Here is a 23,299-nt window from a genome sequence, read left to right as displayed (position 1 = left end):
CTACCTACCTAGTGTGTGTGTGTGTGTGTGTGTGTGTGTGTGTGTGTGTGTGTGTGTGTGTGTGTGTGTGTGTGTGTGTGTGTGTGTGTGTGTGTGTGTGTGTGTGTGTGTGTGTGGTGTGTCTGTGTCTGTGTCTGTGTGTCTGTGTGTCTGTGTGTCTGTGTCCATGCACATGTGTGTGTTCTCAGTGAACCTGTCCTTTGCATTTAGCGCAGCCCTTACCCGTAGGAAAGGTCAGAATGCTTAGCAAGATAATTTGTTTGCAGCTTGAAGCATTTGGACTTTAACTAATTCACAGTCAATGGAAGTTACAGCACAAGGATACAGACTCTGACACTGTGGCATCACTCCAAGCCCTTTCTCCTGATAGAGACTCAGAGGTGTTTTTTAAAGAGACCTTAGTCTGCTAGATAAGAATGGATGAGATACAGGATAATAAACAAAAGCAAAGAAGCTGGACCCAGGTTATGATTCTTCCTGTCCCCTTGTCTGTCTGCGGGGGAGAGCGAATGAGGGAGAATGGGAGAGAATGAAGGAAACTGAAGGAGCAGCAATATTAACTCAAATGGGAGTGTGACCAAGCTCAGTAAATGGAAAACTGTCTTTCATCATCACTAAAGTGTCCTCCCCACGACCCTGCGGCTGAAATTAACATGGCGGGGACTCCAAGGAAAATAGTTTCAATTTACTTCTAAGTGGAGTAGCATTGATTCTTGGTTTAACAGCAGGTCCTGGAGGCTCAGAGCACTCTTTCTCTATCTTTTCCTCTCTTCGTCTTTTCCCTGACTTTATTTTGCTATGTCTCTCTCTTTCTCTGGTGGACTTGCAGGTCAATAATGAGGAATTGCTCTAGTGTTCGCAAATCGTATATAGCTTAATTAATTTATATTGGATTCATGTTGTTAATCAAACATGTTCAATTATTGAAACTGAATAGCTGGCATACAGTTTAATTTCCTGTGAAATCCTGTGTAAAATTGTCAAGTAAATATGTGTAACATGAATGGAGCAGTCCATTTGTTTTTGATTATATCAGCGTACCTTGAACATACCATTTTATTTCCAGGTTATTGGCTGTGTGTATCCCTATCATGTCTGACTGTCTATAGCACCAGCATACTGTCTTTGCCTGCGTTTAGGTATTTCCTCCAGCACCTGTCCCTATGGGGTTGCGTGTGTTGTATGTAGCATGTTGCATGGAGCGTGACAGTGTTCCCCTGGGACCGGAAGTGAGAAGGTAACTGCCTCACACACACACACACACACACACACACACACACACACACACACACACACACACACACACACACACACACACACACACACACACACACACACACACACACACACACACACACACACACACACACACACACACACTTAGCCTCAGGGAAGTTCACACTCAACACACTAGCTGCCATCTGGTTGATGGCACGGCAGGTTATGAAAGAGAGTTGAAAAAAACGTGACCTACACTGAACAAAAATATAAACACAACATGCAACAATTTCAAAGATTTTACTGAGTTACAGTTCATATAAGGAAATCAGTCAATTAAAATAAACTCATTAGGCCCTAATCTATGGATTTCACATGACTGGGAGTAAAGATATGCATCTGTTGATCACAGATAACTTTTTAAAAAAGTAGGGGCGTGGATCAGAAAACCAGTCACTATCTGGTGTGTCCACCATTTGCCTCATGCACATCTCCTTCACATAGAGTTTATCAGGCTGTTGATTGTGGCCTGTGAAATGTTGTCCCACTCCTTTTCAATGGCTGTGCGAAGTTGCAAGAAATTGGCAGCAATTGGAACATGCTGTCATACACATTGATCCAGAGCCTCCCAAACATGCTCAATGGGTGATATGTCTGGTGAGTATGCAGACCAGAACATTTTCAGCTTTCAGGAATTGTGTACAGATCCTTACGACATGGGGCCGTGCATTATCATGCTGAAACATGAGGTGATGGCGGCGGATAAATAATAATTCCACGTGACCTTGAGTCACAGTGTAATGCGTCTGTATGTAGCTGGTGTGGATGAGTCAGGCGCAGGACATCAGGGGCTGACTGGGTGCTGACTGGATACTGACTGGGTGCTGACTGGATACTGACTGGGTGCTGACTGGGTGCTGACTGGATGCTGACTGGGTGCTGACTGGATGTTGACTGGGTACTGACTGGATACTGACTGGATGCTGACTGGATGCTGACTGGGTGCTGACTGGGTACTAATTGGATACTGACTGGATACTGACTGGGTGCTGACTGGATACTGACTGGATGCTGACTGGGTGCTGACTGGATGTTGACTGGGTACTGACTGGATACTGACTGGATGCTGACTGGATGCTGACTGGGTGCTGACTGGGTACTAATTGGATACTGACTGGATACTGACTGGGTGCTGACTGGATACTGACTGGATGCTGACTGGGTGCTGACTGGATGCTGACTGGGTACTGACTGGGTGCTGACTAGATGCTGACTGGATGCTGACTGGGTACTGACTGGGTACTGACTGGATACTGACTGGGTGCTGACTGGGTGCTGACTGGGTGCTGACTGGATGCTGGCTGGATGCTGACTGGGTGCTGACTGGATGCTGACTGGTTACTGACTGGGTGCTGACTGGGTGCTGACTGGATGCTGACTGGTTACTGACTGGATGCTGACTGGGTACTGACTGGATGCTGACTGGGTACTGACTGGTTACTGACTGGATGCTGACTGGGTACTGACTGGATGCTGACTGGATGCTGAATGGTGGTGTAAAAGGTGTGTATACATTGACCCTAACATCCTCTGAATTATCTCCCATTGCCTTTATGGATCACACAGTAGCCCTGGTCAATACTACTGGGGCTGATGGTGCTGCTGGGGCTCCCCCACACCCTGAACCCCCACACACACACACACACACACACACACACACACACGTGCACAGACACACACACACACACACACGTGCACAGACACACACGCACACAGTGACAGATATTGACATTCCCCAGGCTGGAGACAGTATTGATTTCCCAGTCAGAGATACAGAGACAAAAACATACTGACTAGAGGGCATCAAAACACACATTACCATCTCCAACACTGCTTTTGAAGCACTACAATATATTCTAAAAACATGGACTTGAAAGAAAAATTCCATTGATGGAGCAGTATGGAAAGAAACGTAATTTGATTCTGAAGATGTCCATGTACGAGCTAGCTATTTATTCCATGACAGAGGAGAAAAAGTCTGAGTTTTATTTATGAGCTGTTATTTGGAAGATGGGAGAAGCTGGAAATGTTCATCTCCCTGCTCTGTGTAAGTTTCTTCAGAGAGAGGGAGAGAAAGATAGACTGTGTGTGTGTGTGTGTGTGTGTGTGTGTGTGTGTGTGTGTGTGTGTGTGTGTGTGTGTGTGTGTGTGTGTGTGTGTGTGTGTGTGTGTGTGTGTGTGTGTGTGTGTGTGTGTGTGTGTGTACACATTTAACTATATTTGTGAGAACCAGAAGTCCTCATAAGAATAGTAAACCAACTAAAATTCAGAGAAGTCACTTGTAAAAAGGCTATTTTAGGGTTAGGGGTTAGGTTCAGGGTAAGGAATAGAGGTTAAGGGTTAAGTTTAGGGTTTGGGTTAGGGGTTAGGGTTTAGGGTTAGGAGTTAGGGTTAGGGTTTAAGGTTAGGAGTTAGGGTTATGGTTAAGGATTAAGGGTTAGGGTTAGGGTTAGGATTCAGGTAAGGGTTAGGATTAGGGTTAGGTTTAGGGTTAAGGGTTAGGGAAAATAGGTTTTTAAATATGGATCAATTGTTGGTCCCCAAAAAGTCTTCACGAGTGTGTGTGTGCATGTGTGTGCGTGTGTGCGTGTGTGCATGTGTGTGTGAGAGAGAGCGCGAGAGAGCGAGAGCGAGAGAGAGAAAGAGAGAGAGTCAAATCCGTTGATTTAGTGCTAACCTTGATCAGGTGGCCAGAGGTTATTAGTGGCAGTATCAGCTGTGAGTTGAAAAGCGTTTATCAGTTATAATTGATGATGCAATTACTGTCTATGTAAGCTAATTCCCTGCTTCTCCACTTCTAGTACTGCGGCCATACATCTCACCCCTACACACACACACACACACACACACACACACACACACACACACACACACACAGACAGACAGACAGACAGACAGACAGACAGACAGACAGACAGACAGACAGACAGACAGACAGACAGACAGACAGACAGACAGACAGACAGACAGACAGACAGACAGACAGACAGACAGACAGACAGACAGACAGACAGACAGACAGACACACTCACACGCTGCCCTATCACCTCTACCTGCCTCAGCCTCATCTGTCCACACCTGTCATCTCCTAAGGGACCTCTGCTGGGATAAGGACTATCTCTCGCTGGCTTTTCTTCCTGTTGTAGAGGAAAAGTGGCAGAATATTCTCCAGAACCGACTGTACTCTACATTAACTCTTATCAAAGACCATATAATTGAAAGGAACTTCAGAATATCACAAATGTGTTCCCCATATCTTGGAAATACCTATAACCCATTCTCACATCTGCATTTCCCACTAGAGTCATTATCTCTGTAGGGATGTTCCATCAGTATTTCGGACAAGTCGACCTTTGTCTAAGACATTGAGTCCATGGAGTCAGTTTGAGTTCTGAAAAACAAACTCTTTATCTAATTAGAGACTTGCTACCACCTGGGTTACTCCCTGATTATAATACACACATGCAACCCAGCTAGTTAATATGCCACAGCAGGAGGAGCTTTTACTGTTATTAGGGGGTCTGTTATGCAAACAGATGCTACGTCAGCAGGTGGGCTCTGAGTGTACAACACACACACAAACACACACACAAGACCCCCAGGGTCCTAAAGTACTGGGTTGGCATGGAAACCAAGTGATCTGACTGGTGTGTGATTGACACCACAACCTCAAACTCAAAAACAGAGGATAAACACATTGCCTCGTAGAACAGAGCAAGGCAGCCCCGAGTCACACTTACAAACTTCACACATATCATAGAGAGGAATCAAACAGAAGCAGTGTGGTGTATGAGAGGATCTGTGTATGCTTGGAGCCAGAGAGGCCTGACAGCAGACTACACTATGTCAGAGGAATTGTATGGAGTGTCTAAAGTACTGAAACAAAAATACTTTAGATATATTCTGGGTGTGCTGTCAGATGACTAGTAGAGGACCATATTATCTCATCTCAAACTTGAAACATATGCTCATCCTAACACTAAGCAACCACAACAACTCAATTAAATTGTACACATTCAAAGTAATTGCAAATGTGTATGTAACAAAATGATGTGCCGTTGTCTCTCTGTGGTATGTCAGTCAGGGTGGAGCCTGTTGGCCTGGAGGCCCTGACAAACAGATAGGCAGATGGTGGTATTAAACACTGGAATGGAAAACTGTCATTTATACATACATTTTTGTTATTATCAACAGTAAAAAAAAACTCTGCAACATTTACCTTCAGCATTCTGTAAATGATTGTGCATTGTGGGAAAAGTGTTGTATCTCGAAGGGTACTGTAATTCCACCCCGCAGAATACAGTACCGTACTGTATGTTTGGAGTGCCAAACACATTTTGACAACTAATGGACGCATGGTTTTGTAGTTTCTGGCTCATTAACATGTTTTGAGGTGCGCCTTGTAAGATGCTATAATTGTTGTGACCTCCTATGTGGTTATAGTGCCCCATTAATTAAAAATGTATAGGGGACAGATTAGAGTGGCAGTAACTCTTAAACTTTAAATGGCTGAGCATTTTGTCATGTCCTTTTGCCAGTTTGGAAGCCTTTGTTACAGCTTCTAGAAGTGCAAGTGATATAAAACACCAAATAGGAATTAATATGCTGTAATGTGCAAACACTTTACCAAGCAGTCAACTTGCTTCCACAAATACCTTATAATTACAGTAAAATACTGTGAAATACAAACCCCTTCCCTCAATAAATGTCATTCATTCTTCCTTCCATTCATTCATTAATTCATTCTGATTACGGTAGAATTTATTTTTTTACAGTACAATACAGTGCATTTTACGGTGTTGTACTGTGTGTCATTACACAGTTCTTGCTTTGATACTGTATTTAAATTACAGTAGGTGCATTGTTATATGAAATACAGAATTTTACTTGCCCCCGAGCTGCCTGTAAGTTACTTTCAAATTAATTCTAACCCATTTACAGTGTATGTTTCAGCCTCCTCAGGGTTCCCTATTGTCTGTGTGTCTATCATCATGAAGTACAGGTGTGAAGCCTCTAATCCTCCTGATGAATCTCACCACCTGTCTGTCCCCAAAAGAACGAGGGAAAGCTTTACCAACCAGAAAGGAAAGGAGTGATGAATTCCCTGGAGGGGTGGAGAGGTGTTTGAAACGAGAGGTGTGAAATGACATCAGCTCCTTTCTCCTGTCGAATATAAACAAAGAGATAGAAGTCAGTTAACTTTACAACACAAGGCCTCAAGCTAGGCTTCATATAAATTATCGTATAACTACATTTATTGGCCATACTAAAGTGCCTTGGAGTCCATCTTGTTTACTTGTTTATGTTCGGGTGCTGATGCAGTAGTTTGTTGATGCTTTAAATGGGCTGTGGAATTATCTGAGTAGTTAGGAAGCCTCGTCCTCCTTTTTACCATAACAGGTGTTGTGTCTATCTATCTGTACGTGTGTGTGTGTGTGTGTGTGTGTGTGTGTGTGTGTGTGTGTGTGTGTGTGTGTGTGTGTGTGTGTGTGTGTGCGTGTGTGTGTGCGTGTGCGTGTGCGTGTGCGCGTGCGCGTGCACGTGCACGTGTGTGTTGTCTATCTGGTGGGTGGAGATGAGGACACGTCTCTCATTCCCTGGCGGTGTTCTCCTCTGAGATCTCTAAAATAGACCCAGATTGTGGTTCCCCACTGTGACGGTTCTAATCATAGATCCTTCCCCTTAGGCTAGACAACTGGCCCTCCACAACAACAATAACAACCACAACAACACACCTTGTGAAACTTTTCCTCCTGCGTCAGTAGAGGATTAGGCCTGTACAACAACGGTAAAGTCCTGACAGTGAACAACTCTCAACAACATCAACATAAACAGACTCAGAGTGAGAGGCATCAACTCTGTTTCATCATCAGGGTGTCTAACTGTGGTACTTCTGGTTTCCTACCGAGTCTTCCTGTACAGTCTACAGAACACCAAGGTTTTGTTACAAACACACATGCTGAATTCATCTTCAACACTTCAGTACCAAAACATAGTGATTGTATTTCAACAAGCTAGAAACATGGCTAAACCCTGAATGGTGCTTTAGTTCTTCTTATAGTAGCAGCATGGGTTGATCTCAGAGACAGAGACTGAAAAAGGTAGATGGTGTGTCTGTGGCATGACATCTGTTTAAAAAGCAATCAGCTCTCTCTCTCTCTCTGTCGATAGTCTGTGGATTTAAATACTCTCTCATTCACATCTAATCATCCCTATTCAAAACTTCTTCCAATGAATAATCAGAAGCCTTAAGTAGGACAGGAATAAGTGCAATTACCCATCTCTATTACACGTCTCTTAGCCTAAACTGTGTATGTGTGTGTGCGTGCATGTGAAAGACTGAAAATGTCGAGTTTCGATCAACCCCACTAACATGTGTAATATCAAAGACCAATGCCGTTCATCAGAAAATGGTGTGATATTAATAAGGTTTCCTTTCATGATGTGTTGTCGACTTCATAAAAATACTTACTGCCATTGTAGTAAGGCTGGCAATACAAGGTGTCTTCATACTCAACTTTTGATAGTATTTACCTTGAAATAACAACTGGTGGGTTTTGAGCGTGTCTCCCCTATTTTAAGACATGGTCTGACTGCTCTTCAGTCCGAGAGAGACATTCAGAGAGCAGGTTCGTTTCTCCCTTCTCTGTACATAAAAACTGTTTAAAACTGTTTAACACAACAGATTATTTTGAAAACTGGTTAACATACTGTATCCCAAAGTCATTAGCGAATGTGACTATGTACAGTGCCTTCGGAAAGTATTTAGACCCCTTGACTTTTTCCACATTTTGTTAGGTTACAGCCTTTTTTATATTTATGAATAATAAAAAACTGAAATATCACATTTACATAAGTATTCAGACCCTTTACTCAGTAATTTGTTGAAGCATCTTTGGCAGTGATTACAGGCTCAAGTCTTCTTGGGTATGACGCTACAAGCTTGGAACACCTGCATTTGAGGAGTTTCTCCCATTCTTCTCTTCAGATCCTCTCAAGCTCTGTCAGGTTGGATGGGGAGCGTTGCTGCACAGCTATTATTAGGTTTCTCCATAGATTGTCAATCGGGTTCAAGTCCTGGCTCTGGCTGGGCCACTCAAAGACATTCAGAGACTTGTCCCGAAGCCACTCCTGCATTGTCTTGGCTGTGTGCTTAAGGTCATTGTCCTGCTGGAAGGTGAACCTTCACCCCAGTCTGAGGTTGTGAGCGCTCTGGAGCAGGTTTTCATCAAGGATCTCTCTGTACTTTGCTCTGTTCATCTTAGCCTTGATCATCTTAGTCTCCCAGTCCCTTAAAAAACATCCCCACAGCATGATGCTGCCATCACCATGCTTCACCGTAGGGATGGTGCCAGGTTTCCTCCAGACGTGACGCTTGACATTCTTGGTTTCATCAGACCAGAGAGTCTTGTTTCTCATGGTCTGGTAGTCTTTAGGGGCCTTTTGGAAAACTCCAAGCGGGCTGCCACCAGGTGGTGAAGGTAGGAAACAACACCTCCATTTCAGTACAGGTGCATCAAAGCTGGGACCGAGATACTGAAAAACAGCTTCTATCTCAAGGCCATCAGATTGTTAAATAGCCCTCACTATCACCTTAGAGGCTGCTGACCTATATACATAGACTTGAAATCACTGGCCACTTTAAGAATGGAACACTTGTCACTTTAATAATGTTTACATATTTTGCATTGCTCATCTCATATGTGTATATACTGTATTCTATTCTACTGTTTCTTAGTCTATGCCGCATCGACATTGCTCGTCCAAATATTTATATATTCTTTATTCAATTCCTTTACTTTAGATTTGTGTGTATTGTGTGTATTGTTGTGAAAATGTTAGATATCACTTATTAGATATCACTGCACTTTTGGAGCTAGAAACACAAGCATTTCGCTACGCCCACAATAACATCTGCTAAACACGTGTATGTGACCAATAAAATGATATTTGATTTGATGTGCCTTTTACTGAGGAGTGGCTTCCGTCTGGCCACTCTACCATAAAGGCCTGATTGGTGGAGTGCTGCAGAGATGGTGGTCCTTCTGGAAGTTTCTCCCATATCCACAGCGGAACTCTAGAGCTGTGTCAGAGTGACCATCGGGTTCTTGCTCACCTCCCTGACCATTGCCCTTCTTCCCCGATTGCTTAGTTTGTCTTGGCGGCTAGCTCTAGGAAGAGTCTTGGTGGTTCCAAACTTCTTCCATTTAAGAATTATGGGGGCCACTGTGTTCTTGGGGACCTTCAATACTGCAGACATTTGTTGATACCCTTCCTCAGATCTGTGCCTCAACACAATCCTGTCTCGGAGCTCTACGGACAATTCCTTCGACCTCATGGTTTGGTTTTTGCTCTGACATGCATTGTTAACTGTTGGACCTTACATAGACAGGTGTGTGCCTTTCCAAATCATGTCCAGTCAATTGAATTTACCACAGATGGACTCCAATCAAGTTCTAGAAACATCTCAAGGATGATCAATGGAAACAGGATGCACCTGAGCTCAATTTATTTTGAGTCTCATAGCAAAGGGTCTGAATACATTTGTAAATAAGGTATTTAATGTTTTATAAAAAACGTTATTAGCAAAAATGTCTGAGAACCAGTTTTCAATTTGTCATGGGGTATTGTGAGTAGATTGCCGAGAAAATGTTTTTATTCAATCAATTTTAGAATAAGTCTGTAACGTAACAAAATGTGAAAAAAGTCAAGAGGTCTGAAAACATTCCGAAGGCACTGTATGCTGCATATTTATGTTGCTATCAATGTATTTAAAGCCTATTTACTAAGCTATATGGGATTGTTTTAAGATCATACCAAGGATCATTTAGCTATTTGATTTGGACATTTTAAGACCCCTTGAAGTATATAAAAAATATACACTGCTCAAAAAAATAAAGGGAACACTTAAACACAATGTAACTCCAAGTCAATCACACTTCTGTGAAATCAAACTGTCCACTTAGGAAGCAACACTAATTGACAATAAATGTCACATGCTGTTGTGCAAATGGAATAGACAACAGGTGGAAATTATAGGCAATTAGCAAGACACCCCCAATAAAGGAGTGGTTCTGCAGGTGGGGACCACAGACCACTTCTCAGTTACTATGCTTCCTGGCTGATGTTTTGGTCACTTTTGAATGCTGGCGGTGCTTTCACTCTAGTGGTAGCATGAGACGGAGTCTACAACCCACACAAGTGGCTCAGGTAGTGCAGCTCATCCAGGATGGCACATCAATGCGAGCTGTGGCAAGAAGGTTTGCTGTGTCTGTCAGCGTAGTGTCCAGAGCATGGAGGCGCTACCAGGAGACAGGCCAGTACATCAGGAGACGTGGAGGAGGCCGTAGGAGGGCAACAACCCAGCAGCAGGACCGCTACCTCCACCTTTGTGCAAGGAGGAGCAGGAGAAGCACTGCCAGAGCCCTGCAAAATGACCTCCAGCAGGCCACAAATGTGCATGTGTCTGCTCAAACGGTCAGAAACAGACTCCATGAGGGTGGTATGGGGGCCCGACGTCCACAGGTGGGGGTTGTGCTTACAGCCCAACACCGTGCAGGACGTTTGGCATTTGCCAGAGAACACCAAGATTGGCAAATTCGCCACTGGCGCCCTGTGCTCTTCACAGATGAAAGCAGGTTCACACTGAGCACGTGACAGACGTGACAGAGTCTGGAGACGCCGTGGAGAACGTTCTGCCGCCTGCAACATCCTCCAGCATGACCGGTTTGGCGGTGGGTCAGTCATGGTGTGGGGTGGCATTTCTTTGGGGGGCCGCACAGCCTTCCATGTGCTCACCAGAGGTAGCCTGACTGCCATTAGGTACCGAGATGAGATCCTCAGACCCCTTGTGAGACCATATGCTGGTGCGGTTGGCCCTGGGTTCCTCCTAATGCAAGACAATGCTAGACCTCATGTGGCTGGAGTGTGTCAGCAGTTCCTGCAAGAGGAAGGCATTGATGCTATGGATTGGCCCGCCGATTCCCCAGACCTGAATCCAATTGAGCACATCTGGGACATCATGTCTCGCTCCATCCACCAATGCCACGTTGCACCACAGACTGTCCAGGAGTTGGCGGATGCTTTAGTCCAGGTCTGGGAGGAGACCCCTCAGGAGACCATCCGCCACCTCATCAGGAGCATGCCCAGGCATTGTAGGGAGGTCATACAGGCACGTGGAGGCCACACACACTACTGAGCCTAATTTTGACTTGTTTTAAGGACATTACATCAAAGTTGGATCAGCCTGTAGTGTGGTTTTCCACTTTAATTTTGAGTGTGACTCCAAATCCAGACCTCCATGGGTTGATAAATTGGATTTCCATTGATTATTTTTGTGTGATTTTGTTGTCAGCACATTCAACTATGTAAAGAAAAAAGTATTTAATAAGATTATTTATTTCATTCAGATCTAGGATGTGTTGTTTAAGTGTTCCCTTTATTTTTTTGAGCAGTATATATAAATGTATATAGAGTTGAAGTCGGAAGTTTACATACACCTTAGCCAAATACATTTAAACTCAGTTTTTCACAATTCCTGACATTTAATCCAGGTAAAAATTCCCTGTCTGTCACGTTCTGACCAGTATGAGGGTTATTTTGTTAGTGTAGGCTGGTCAGGACGTGGCAGAGGGTATTTGGTTTATGTGGTTCGGGGTGTGTGTATTATGTAGAGGGTAGATGATTTATGTATTCCGGGGTTTTTTGGTCACCGCTCTATGTTAGTGTATTTCTATGTTCTTTCTAGTTAGTCTGTTTCTATGTTTAGTTAATTGGGGTGTGGACTCTCAATTGAAGGCAGGTGTTGTCTAGTTGCCTTTGATTGAGAGTCCTATATATTAGGGTGTGTTTGTATTTGTGGGAGGTTGTCTCTTGAATTGCTGTCTTTTGCCTTCAAGTCTGTATTCGTCGTCCATCGTTTTGTTTGTGTAAGTGTTTTCATTAAAGTTAATTATGAGCACTCAACCCGCTGCGCCTTGGTCCATTCCTGACGACCGTCGTTACACTGTCTTAGGTTAGTTAGGATCACCACTTTATTTTAAGAATGTGAAATGTCAGAATAATAGTAGCGAGAATTATTTATTTCAGCTTTTATTTCTTTCATCACATTCCCAGTGGGTCAAAAGTTTACATACACCCAATTAGTATTTGGTAGCATTGCCTTTAAATTGTTTAACTTGGGTCACACATTTCGGGTAGCCTTCCACAAGCTTCCCACAATAAATTGGATGAATTTTGGCCCATTCCTCCTGATAGAGCTGGTGTAACTGAGTCAGGTTTGTAGGCCTCCTTGCTCGCACGCGCTTTTTCAGTTCTGCCCACATTTCTATAGGATTGATGTCAGGGGTTTGTGATGGCCACTCCAATACCTTGACTTTGTTGTCCTTAAGCCATTTTGCCACAACTTTGGAAGTATGCTTGGGGTCATTGTCCATTTGGAAGACCCATTTGAGACCAAGCTTAAACTTCCTGACTGATGTCTTGAGATGTTACTTCAATATATCCACATAATTTTCCTCCCTCATGATGCCATCTATTTTGTGAAGTGCACATTTTGTTGAATTACAGCCTGAATTTAAAATTGATTAAATTGAAATGTTATGTCACTGGCCTACACACAATACCCCATAATTTAAAAGTGGAGTTATTTTTATGACATGACTTGAATCAACAAGTATTCAACCCCTATGTTATGGCAAACTTAAATAAGTCCAGGAGTATAAATGTGCTTATCAAGTCACACAATAAGATGCATGGACTCACTATGTGCAATAATAGTTTTGAACATGATTTTTTGAATGACTACCTCATCTCTGTAACCCACACATATATTTATCTGTAAGATCCCTCAGTCAAGCAATGAAATGAAAACACAGATTCCACCACAAAGACCAGGGAGGTCTATTTGTACCCCTCTATTGGTAGAGGGGTACAAAAAAAGCAGACATTTAATATCCATTTGAGCATGGTGGAGTTATTAATTACACTTTGGATGGTGTATCAATACACCCAGTCTCTACAAAGATAAGTGCATCTCTCCTAACTTCCGGAGAGGGCAAATCCAACACACATCACTAAGTACCACTCTTTATATATGGTGGTGACTGCATCATGTTATGGGTATGCTTGTCATCGGCAAGGACTACGGAGTTTTATATGACAAAAATAAACGTAATAGAGCTTAGCACAGGCAAAATTATAGAGGAAAACTTGGTTCAGTGTGCTTTCCAGCAGACACTAAGAGACCAATTCAACTTTCAACAGGACAATAACCTAAAACACAAAGCCAAATAAAACCCTGGAGTTGTTACCAAGACGACATTGAATGTTCCTGAGTGGCCTAGATATTGTTTTGACTTAAATCGTCTTGAAAATATATAGGAAGACTTGAAAATGTCTGTCTAGCAATGATTGATGAACAACCAACTTGACAGAGCTTGAAGAATTAAAAAAATTAAAATGTGCAACTATTGTACAGTACAGGTGTGCATAAATACTCACAGCTGTAATCGCTGCCAAAGGTGATTCTAACATGCATTGATTCTAACATGCAATGTGAATACTTAAGTAAATGAGGTATTTCTGTATTTCATTTTCAATAGATTTGCAAACTTTTGTCATTATGCGGTTTTGTGTGGAGATGGGTGAGAGAATTATAATTTGTTTTAATCTATTTTGAATTCAGGCTGAATACTTTCTGAAGGCATGTATCATCACTACTCCTATCTAAAAGATATCTTGTTTTCTACCCAACCAGTGAATGTGTGGCTGTAACCATCCTGTCAAGGGCTGTCATCACTGTTTGGTATGTTTTACTGCAGGTAAAATCCCAGTCAACCTGAAGTGTGGGTGTCTATGTGTCCTTCTGGGGGGTGTTATATGAAGTTGGTTACTCATGCACACGTGTGTGTGTGTGTGTGTGTGTGTGTGTGTGTGTGTGTGGTGTGTGTGTGTGTGTGTGTGTGTGTGTGTGTGTGTGTGTTTGTGTGTGTGTGTGTGTGTGTGTGTGTGTGTGTATCTCTGTGTGTGCGTGTGTGTGTGTATCTGTGTGTGTGTGCGTGCGTGTGCGTGTGCGTGTGTGTGTGTGTGTGTGTGTGTATCTCTGTGTGTGTGTGTGTGTGTGTGTGTGTGTGTGTGTGTGTGTGTGTGTGTGTGTGTGTGTGTGTGTGTGTGTGTGTGTGTATCTCTGTGTGTGTATCTGTGTGTGTGTGTGTATATCTGTGTGTGTGTGTGTGTGTGTGTGTGTGTGTGTGTGTGTGTGTGTGTGTGTGTGTGTGTGTGTGTGTGTGTGTGTGTCTGTGTGTGTGTGTCTGTGTGTGTGTGTCTGTGTGTGTGTGTGTGTGTGTGTGTGTGTCTGTGTGTGTGTGTGTCTGTGTGTGTGTGTGTGTGTCTGTGTGTATTGATTTCTACAGTGTGGTGTGTGTGTCTCCACTGCAGACGGAGCTGTCAGTAACACAGTGAGAGCAGAGAGAAACCCTGCTGTTGCTCTCACACAAACCACTAACAGCTCAAACTGTAATAGTTGAAATAACTTTCAGAAAACTGATCCACTAAATGATCCTCCACAGAATCACCAAGGTGCAGTAGGATGGTTATTCTCCTTGGATAAACATGGAAGAAGGTGTGTAATCATGGAGTCTGAAACAAAGCAGTTCATTAAAAAGCATCAGGGCTTTGAGAGGAAATAATAAACAAAGGAAACAGTGGAAGCCTTAAATAAATGGTGCGCTCTAATTACAGTATGACAGGCCTGACTTTATCTAGCACTACTGATCCAGCCAGCTCGTCTACTGCAGCTTGAGTAGAAAGTCGAAGAGACTCATGCACACTGTTTGTACGTATAATAAATATTGGTTAAAGTGCAACATTTAATATTTTACTTACATCTGTGATCAAAGACATAACTTCTGGTGTGAAAGTTTTTGACTCCAGATTTACTTCTCTTTGATTGTCAAACATTATCGATGGTAATTGTACAAGCAGCTGATGGAAAGGTAATTCTGGGAGCTGTCAGTCAGTAAGAGCCATGCGTTGAGGGCTATGATGGAGAACGCCACAATCGAGATGAATAATTCTCCTTCTCAAAATCAAACATTTCTCTCTCCATTCTCTCACATAATTCTGTTAGCTCGCACCTTGGTGAGACATCAAACCCTAGCTGGTGAGAGTAGCAAATTAGCTTTGTGTTAGTGGAGGAGGAGATGGGAGGAGACATAGGGAGGAAGGCTGTTAGAATTACACAGTGCAACCCAGTGGGAAGGAAACATTTGAGGGATTTGGACATTTTAGTGACAAATAGGACTTTTTTAGTGACAGTAGCGTAAATATGTTTCAGTAATGTCCCTGGCTGGGTGTTCTGTCTGCTGGAGCTGACTGTCCTGCAGAAGGTCTATGGCTGACTCATAAGAGACCCTGGTTAGAGCCAAACAGAGATGATCATAGTATGACGTAAACTATGTTATCAGAATCAGATGGCCTTAAAGAAGGTCAGTGTGAAGATGAGCCACCATGTCACCTCCACTCTTAAAGATAAGCAATGACTACCCAGCAAACCAAAAGTGGTTCTGTGAAAGTTCCCAAAACATTCACCTGATGTCGCAAGAACATTCCCAGAACGTTGCTCTCACATTTAGTTTTATTTTTTATTTAACCTTTATTTAACTAGGCAAGGCAGTTAAGAACAAATTCTTATTTACAATGACAGCCTACTCCCGGCCAAACACTAACCCGGACGACGCCGTGCGCCGCCCTATGGAACTCCCAATCACCACGGATTGTGATACAGCCTGGAATCGAACCAGGGTCTGTAGTGATGCCTCTAGCACTGAGATGCAATGCCTTAGACCACTGCACCATTCAGGAGCCCAACATTTGTTGCAGCTGTTCTACAAACATCACTGCTACATCGTGTTATTACATTACCTGGAAACCTAATGAGAATGTTTGGGGAATGTTCTGTGGTGGTTGTTACAGATGTCGTGAACAACATTTTTTGTGAATGTGCAGAGAACATTCCAGGGATATTTTGTTTTTAAAAATGATGAACCAAAAATGTTTGGTCAAAAACATTATTTTAATGTTTTTGGTATGTTTTAATCATAATGTTAGATAAAACCCTAACTAGAACTTCATGGGAATCTTAGCTAATTTTCTGGGCATGCCATAAGAAGTTTTATCAGTTTAGATTTGACTGTTATTGATAGATGAGCAAATCCATGTGCTAATGTTGTTGACTTATACAGTACACTAGATGTGCTCACAGGAACATGATAACAAGAAAATAGTTAACAGAGTTTCTTTTGCAGAAGGTTTCATCAAATGTACCTTCCTCCCTTATTCACCATCAGTTTTGTCTCGTTCCTTTCAAAAGGGGCAGGCAGGGAGAGATTACATTTCAAGCATAAATAAATATTGTAAAAAGGTCACCTTTCCATCTGTTATTTGTGCAACCTCGAAAAGTAATTACATCCTGGATGATGTATGCCACGCAGTGCGGTTTAGCTGTGTAGCTATGTCTTAACAACAGGTACGCTAAACAATGGTAAACAAAGCATACACAAATGCAGTGCACACACAAACACAGTCTTTCACACGCACATACACGTACAGACACTTTTGAAAAACCAAAAAGTTAAGGATGCACAACCTTTAAAAATGTGTTTGTTGGCATTGCTTCTTGAGAACACGTAATATAACAAAAGTAGTTCTGCCATTAGACTGCATGGCCTCACAGTATGTGCATTAATGCATGTATTATGAATGATATAATTGGACGTGTCTACCCTATGGCACTGTGTTGCGTGCTTGGCTTTACTTTGAGAATCCAACAGAAAGAGGTCAGACGACAGGCACACGAGAAGACTGTGGTTAGTGTGACCGCAGAGGGTCCTGAACTCCATACCATATGGACATCTACAGTACCCTCTGAACTCTGCAGTCACAGGGCTGGCAACACTGTGAGCTGTCTCTCTTTCTCAGTTCTGTTATATACTCTTAACCATCTGTGCCTGGGCCCCTCTGACAAACACCATTGCAGGGAGGCAGGCAGGCAGCAAGGCTATCGCCTACAGATGGGACGGGGCTGCAGGTAGGCAGGCAGGCAGGCAGGCACCATAAACAGAGTTGTTTCCACCCTGGGCAGCAGTCTAATTACCTGCTAGCAGCCCCTATCATTAAGGTTTACTGTGTTGCTCTTGACTGGAGTAAATCAACTATTATAAACAGTAAAACAACTCAATGTGATGGCACACACTATGACACACACACACTCTCTTTCTCTCTCTCTTTCTCTCTCTCTTTCTCTCTCTCTCTCTCTCTCTCTCTCTTTCTCTCTCTCTCTCTCTCTCTCTCTTTCAGACACACACACACAGTAGACCGTAAATCTGTAGACAGATCAGATTTCTACATTAGTGAGGAGATGCAGTTATGTTCCTCTCAGACAGACTCAAAAGCAGTCTGAGCCTCAATTACCCTGTCTGAGAGGGCTGATCAAATGCAAACAGCTCCAGTCAAACACATTACACACAGACAGATACACACAGATAGAGTTAGATTCTCACTGTCTGTCTACAGAGCTCAATTCACTGATGTGTTACTGTAAATAATAATTGCTCTCTCTTAAATTCCTACTGTCAAAGACAGCCTATTGTTCAGAATACACTTAGCTAACCCAATTATTTTAGTACATCCCTTACTTCAAGTAACTTTCCAAACTACCTCTTTTCCTAGTGCATTACTAATGTATTCATGTTAATAAGTGGTGGTCTGTAGTGACACTAGTTTGCAGGCAGTGAGTGTATTAGTTGGTGAGCTCCATGTTTAATATACAGTAGCTGCAGATTCCATCATCCAGGGAGAACTAGCAGGGCCAGTAGCGTAGCCGCACTGCAGAGCTCTCAACCAGGCAACAGACACAGCCTCTCCCCCCTCCCCTCCTCCTCTCCTCTCTCGCTGCTTGTCAGCCCTGGATTGTGTTTTGATGTTTCCTCAGACCTACGTTTGAGCTCCATTCAATGGCAGCCACAACACACATTTGTCAATTCATATGCATCAGGGCACTTTTTCCCTCCCTCTCTCTCCTTCCTTCCTTCCTTCCTTCCTTCCGTCCTACCCTCCACCCCCCCTCCCTCTCTCTCTCTCCCAGTGCTCTCTGCCTGCGTTAGCTTTAACTGTAACATCTCTCCAGTATGAGGTTATGAGTGGCCGCTACCCCCCCCTGCTGTGTGCTGTGTCACATCTGATTACCATTATTTATAAAACTCACTCAGGCTCCGTGGACGACACACACACAGACACACACACATGTCCGCCCGGCCCTGCCCTCAGCCCTCAGCGCTACAGTAAATATTTGCACGCAATCCTGAGTTGTTGAGAGTTTCCATGGTGGCGAGAGCCTCCATTACATGAAATATTCAGGGCGCGGGAAGCCTCCCGGGTTTTTACTCCTATTTGATGATATGCCATGATTCTTTCATGAGCGATGACGGTCCTGTTGAATTACAGTCAGCCAGGCCACCAAGTGATAGTCACGGAATCCACGCTCTCCCTCAACCCAACCCAAGGAGGGAGGCTCTCTCAACCTCTCTCTATTTCTCTCTCACCCTCACTCTTTAACCCTATTTATCTCTCTCTCCCTCTGTATTTTTCTCTGTGTCTCTCTAGCTCTTTCTCTCATTTTCCCTTTCTCTCCCTCTCCTCAAGTCAGTTACTGAACATAGTGTGACAGTTGCAGAGAAAAAAACCTTATTGTAGAAACACAACAGCATTAAAGAGCACAACCTCTGTAAGATTCCATGACTCTGAGTCCATATAACATCAGAGGACAGGGCTCCAGTCCAGTAAGCTTTTCTTCCTAGTTTAGTTGAATAAATTGTGTACTTTTGGGCTGGAGCAAAAGCCTGCACACCCGATCGTATTTAGAGACCCCTGACTAAGGCAATCCCCAAGCCCGTTCTACTCATTGCCTTGATATAATCTGATGGTTCTGACCCCTATAATTGTTGAGAAAAATGTACCTTCCATATAATTGAACAGTGACTTTTTCCACATTTTGTAGTGTTACAGCCTGAATTTAAAATGTATACAATTAATATTTTGTTGTCACTGGCCAACACACAATACTGCATAATGTCAAAGTGGAATTATGTTTTCGAAATGTTTATAAAAATTTAAATAAATATTCAACCCTTTTGTTATGGCAAGCCTAAATAAGTTCAGGAGTACAAATGTGCTTAACAGGTCACATAATGAGTTGCATGGACTCACTCTGTGTTCAACAATAGTGTTTAACATAATTTTTTTTTATGACTACCTCATCTCTGTACCCCGCACATATAATTCATTATATGTAAGGTCCCTCAGTCGAGCAGTGAATTTCAAACACAGATTCAACCACAAAGACCAGGGTGGTTTTCCAATGCCTCGTAAAGAAGGGCACCTATTGGTAGATGTGTTAAAAGGACGCTACAGGCGTCCTTCCTAACTCAGTTGAGAGAGGGAGAAAACCACTCAGGGACTTTAAAACAGTTACAGAGTTTAATGGCTGTGATAGGAGAAAACTGAGGATCGATCAACAACCTTGTAGTTACGCCACAATACTAACCAGAAAAACTTACAGCTGTAAACGTTGCCAAAGGTGCTTCTACAAAGTATTGACTCAGGCATGTGAATACTTATGTAAATGGGATATTTCTGTATTTCATGTTCAATACATTTGCTAGCATTTCTAAAAACATGTTTTCACTTTGTCATTATGGGGTTTTGTGTGTAGATGGGTGAGAGAAAACCCCCCAATTTAATCTATTTTCAATTCTGGCTGAATACTTTCTGAAGGCATGTATCATCACTACTCCTATCTAAAAGATATCTTGTTTTCTACCCAACCAGTGAACGTGTGGCTGTAACCATCCTGTCAATCTATTTAATCCATGTTCAATTCAGGCTGTAACACAACGTGGAATAAGTCAAGGGGAATGAATACTTTCTGAAGGCACTGTAACAATCTTGGTTCAGATCTGGTTTACTAAATTTAAGTGGAAAAGATTCCAAAAATAAAGGATAAAATGTAATTGGTGGTGAATCACAGTGAGTGATGATTCATGGTTTCTATGGCACTAGTGAGGACTTGTGTGGATACAGACAGTCACGCTATTATGGGGCTTGGCATTATCATTTCATAGCTCTGATGATGGAATTAGTCACACTGCTCTCAGTCTCACAGTACCCATACAGACAATGTCTATAGTTCCAAGCTACAAGTATTACTGTGACATCCATACATCTAGCTGCCAAGGATTCAATGTGTCAGAGTTGAGTCAAAATACTTTTCACCTTACCACAGTCACTTCCAAACATTAGACTGCCACATGAGCAATATCTTGCTGAGTGTTTGTCTATTGTAGCTATTATATCTGTCCCTATACATCATTCAGTTGTGCAGCGAAGACAGAAGAAAGCTAAGTTAAGTTTCAGGGACTGTTGCGACAGTTGTTGTGTAGGTTCCACTGGGCCTATGGCTCCTCTAGACCAGTGAAGGTCATTCCAATCGCCTGTCTCTGGTCCACTGCTTCACATGATTGTCTCCTGATGCAGCCTGTTTGCTAAAATCCTATATGTCTATTCACACCTCTGTCTGTCCCTAGAGAGGGCAGGATTAGCAGGATGAGCAGGGACAGAGCAGTGGTTCTGACAGCTGAATACTGGGTTTCCAAACACACTCCTGCTGATCGTCTGTGTGGCACAGCGTGAGACGACACGATTGGCCAGAGCTCCGGCAATGCTGAATGACTGGCATGTGCGGGTGTGTGTATGTTGTTCGCTGCAGGAGACTGTACACACACACACACACACCATCGAATGGATATACACGCAGGAACAAGTGCAGACATTCAGACACAAACACACACACACAATGCCGGTGATGACAGAGCAGCGGTAGGAGTCGGCAGCCAAGTGAGAGAGGAACAGGGGAAAGGAGGAATGCTCCAAAAACGGCCATGACTTCCTCTGCCTAATGAGCATGTTAATTGATTCTCTCAGCTCCTGTCAGTGTGTGTGTTTATGTGTGTGTGCGTGCATGCATGTATGCATGAGTGGGGTGAGTTTGTGTGTGTGTTTATGTGCACGCTTGTGTGTGTGTGTGTGTGTGTGTGTGTGTGTGTGTGTGTGTGTGTGTGTGTGTGTGTGTGTGTGTGTGTGTGTGTGTGTGTGTGTGTGTGTGTGTGTGTGTGTGTGTGTGTGTGTGTGTGTGCAAATGTGAGTGTCACGGGTGGGAACAAAAACAGAGACAGGAGAGTTTCACAACTGCAGTAAAGCAATAGGCCCCAGATACTGTACCACATTATTTCTGGAGAGTTGCACATAACCTTTAAACTGTATAGATTATAGGTAGGAATGCTATTGAGTTTAGTTATGCTCTCACAGGTGTGATTTTAGCTGTGACTGCATCCTCTCATCCGTTATCTAGCACAGGGCCATGGAACACACAGATTGCTCTTCTCTATTATAATAATTATAGAGAAACGCCTTAGGCTTACCAACTGGCTATCCAGCCAAGATATCTATGTATGATCTATTCTGGGACTTGAAAGTGTGCTGAATTGCTGCAGCTGTAGGTATGTGCGTCGGTTTGTGTATCTGTGGGAAAGGCTGTGTGTATTTGTATGAGTGAGTGAATGTACGAGTGAGTGAGTTTATCCGTGTGTGACTATCTGTCTATCCATTAGTGGCAGGTCGCTGGTTCGAATCCCCGAGCCGGCAAGGTGGAAAAATCTGTCATTGTGCTCTTGATCTAGGCAGTTAACCTCCAACAATAGCTGCTCCCCCCTGCACCTCTCTGATTCAGAGGGGTTGGGTTTGTATTTTTGTATTTGATCCCCATTATCTGTTGCCAAGGCAGCAGCTACTCTTCCTGTGGTCCAAACACATTAAGACACTTACATTACACATAAAGCAAAAGATAATATAACATTGTCACACCACCACATATCCACAAGAAAATGTATGATACCACTATACAACAATATTACAATGTATGTGTGTGTAGAGCGCGTGTGCTAGCGCTTGTGTGCGTATGCGTGTGTATGTACCTGTGTGTGTCTCTCACAGGCTCTGCTGTTCCATAAGGTGTATTTTCATCTGTTTTTAAATCTGATTCTACTGCTTGCATCAGTTACCTGAGTCCCGTGTAGTCATGGCTCTATGTACTGTAATACTGTGCACCGTCCATAGTCTTTTCTGGACTGGGGATTGTGACAAGACCTCTGGTGGCATGTCTTGTGGGGTATGCATGGGAGTCTGAGTAGTTTAAACAGACAGCTCGGTGCATTCAGCTTGTCAACACTTCCTACAAAAACAGGTAGTGATGAAGTCAATCTCTCTTCCACTTTGAGCCTTGAGAGATTGACATGCGGAAGACACATTTCAGTTGAATGCATTCAGTTGTTCAACTGACTAGTCATCCCCATTCAAATGTAAGAATACACTGCAAACCATGTTTTCTAGTTTCAGACCACAACTACCAAACAGGATGTTTTTCAGTGTGACATTTTAGTAAGCAGGCTATGCAGCCTCTTGATCTTGCATAGGGGATGGTGTGTGCATGTGCACGTTTGTGTGCATTCGTGTGTATATGGGTGCGTGCATGCTTGTGTGTCTGTATGAGTGACTGTCTCACACACACAGCGGTTTCAAACCGTCAGCACTCTGAACACCCTACTTTCCCTGCTCTCTCCCATGAAAAGCCTCAATTATCATGTCTGCTGAGAGAGTGGTAACTTGGGAGAAAATAGCTCCAAAATAATTATTGACTTTTCAGTGTACAGGGGGGAGTGTTGAGGAGCAGGAAGAGCGACACAGAGAGCCCACGCAGAGGAAGACAATCTGTCAGCTGAGTGAAACTATTATTTAACACCTGACCTCATAATCTCTCTAAACTGTGTTCTAGGAGGGGGGCAGAAGAGTGTCCCGACGGAGGTTGTGACACTCTGAATACAGACATGGGTGAAGGTCATTATGACCAAAA

The sequence above is a fragment of the Salmo salar genome, chromosome 25, assembly GCF_965601325.2.
Source record: "Salmo salar chromosome 25, fSalSal1, whole genome shotgun sequence".
Lineage (NCBI taxonomy): Eukaryota > Metazoa > Chordata > Actinopteri > Salmoniformes > Salmonidae > Salmo > Salmo salar.
Note: the sequence above shows the minus strand (reverse complement) of the source record.